General features: G+C 31.3%; 1 non-coding gene across 1 annotated transcript; it reads left to right on the forward strand.

Moving 5' to 3' along the window:
* Positions 1-786: 786 nt before the first annotated feature.
* LOC126012505 (small nucleolar RNA SNORA22) lies at positions 787-913 on the forward strand. The gene has a single exon (XR_007496965.1). It is a non-coding gene; the product is annotated as a small nucleolar RNA SNORA22 (small nucleolar RNA).
* Positions 914-2,270: the final 1,357 nt, after the last annotated feature.

Raw genomic sequence — 2,270 nt, forward strand, 5'->3', positions numbered from 1 at the left:
TTTCATACCTTAAAGGCACAGCACACACTTTCCAGGTCCCAGCTTGCCAACATGGCTCTTGCTGCCCTCCATGCCTGGAAGTCGCTCCCCAGAGCCAGCGTTCCAGCAGCTCCCCCACACGCGGCAACAAACTGTTGCTGCTTTCCCCCACCCTCCTGGCCAGGCTGCCACTTCAGCAATCAGCGAGCAGGGTGGAACCCCCCCCCTTCCCTTAGGGTAGTATTGCAGCCTTAAAATGTTTTTCTAAGATAAAGACCACAGTTGGTAGAATTAAAAGAATTCAGAAACTGTTCATGTGAAATATATAGTAAAAATTGTCAGAATTTTGTTGTGTCTCATAAGAGGCCTCAAATAATTGTAAAGTTTGTGAATTAAATTATGCAGCATAAGTGTGCCTTTTCTAAAAGCATTTGTATAATTAAGTTTTGTGCATTTGGTGTTGTAATTATTAAAACATTGGAAATTAGAAAACCTTCTAAATTCAGGTCTGTAAGGGTTAAAAAATTTTCTAGGGAGAAAAAGCAACATGGAGATAACAGCAATACACTCCCTGTTTTCATGCCTCTCAGAAATTTTAGAGCAAGGTCATAATTCTGTCACTTGTAATAACAAATTATCAGTAAAAGAAAAACCTTTTGGTGTTTTAAAATTTAAACAGACAAACAAGTATTAGAATTTCAGTTTTTTATATTTCTATTAAAATTTTTATTTTAATTTTTAAGGTATTTTAAAAAATTATGTGGAAAATAATGTCATTAGCCTTTTTAAATAATATAGTTAATATTATTGCACAGCTATCACCCAGGTGTGCTTCATAATACCCTTAGTTTTAATTTTGTGCTACAGCAATGGTTCTTTACCTTTGCATTGAAATAACTATCCTTTTAAGTGTATTCAGAAAGTCAGCACATTATACAAAACTGTATATTTGTGTCAAAGTGAACAAATAATATTAATAAAAAAATATATATTTCATTTTATCAGTAATATTATAAAACTAAATTTTATAAGAAAATTAACAAAAATATCAAATATAACTTTGGTCTTAAGTTCTAGGTGTGTAAATGCATCAAAAGTCTTTAACTATATCTTATAATGTCTAAACATTTTGTTAATTTGGTATATAATATTATTTTACAAATTATTCACTTAAAGTCTTCAAGGTAAAAACAGTTGTTTATTTCTTTTTTAATCATAAAAATTTTAACACTTTATTGCAGCTGTCTTACTGTTCTACTGTGAAACTAATTTAAAGAAAACCCATTCATTTACAGCAAATGATATCATACTTCAGAATGAAGACTCCTTCTACAGTGCTCATTTTACTTAAAAATTTTTTAACTGCTTACTAACCATTTTGTTTAATATTTTAAACTTCAAATTATAATTGTTTTAAAAAATGTTTTGTGCTAAATCTAAACCTTAAAATTTATTTTCAGCAAAGTTCCACTCCAGCTACATTAAGTTTTTCTAAAAAAAAAAAAAAAAAAAAAAAAAAAAAAAAGTTTTGGATCGATCCTTTTGTCTGTTTATGTGTGTGTTGTAATGAATGAAAGTGGCCACAATGTTGTGTTTAGTGTTGTTTTGTTTTGTCTATTTATTTGTTATTTCTACATTTCATGATAAATACAATTTTTAAAGCCTTATCCATTTTTGAAATTTCAATTAATTTTTTTTCAACTTGGTTCAGTCTGGTCATCTAATAGACTGTGACATCCTGCTAAAAATCATGTGTTAAGCTAGCTTTGTCCTTCTAACCACATGGCAGAAAGTGTAGGGGATAGTAAACCCCAAATTTCTCAATGGCCATCGGGAATAACTTTTCCCTGGAAAATTTCTGAACTTTGCAATCATCCAGCTTTTCTGCTATGTGTAAGTTAAGGCCATAAAAATATGGATATGTGGCTAGAAAAAGAAGCATCTAGCTTTAAGATAATAACTAAGAAGTTTAAGAAAAATTATTTAGGTTCAGTTTAAAAGTTTTAAAAAAAAAATTGGCAATTGTTACTTATAAAATTTTTGAATGCTAAAGTCTCACAGAAGTCAGAAGGCATTCCGTGGTATTCAAAAATAACTTGTGTAAAATAAATTGTTGTGTCTTCTGCCTGTAAACCAATGTCACCCTATCTTACCCACATGCCTTCCCCCAACTCTATTCTTACACCTATCACCTTTTTTCAGCCTACTCTCCCCTCTGGTCCAGTTTCCTCCTCACAGCTTATTCTTAATATAATTAATGCCTCCGCCTCCACCATTACTGACCCTGCATA

Source organism: Suncus etruscus, chromosome 6 (assembly GCF_024139225.1).
Source record: "Suncus etruscus isolate mSunEtr1 chromosome 6, mSunEtr1.pri.cur, whole genome shotgun sequence".
NCBI lineage: Eukaryota > Metazoa > Chordata > Mammalia > Eulipotyphla > Soricidae > Suncus > Suncus etruscus.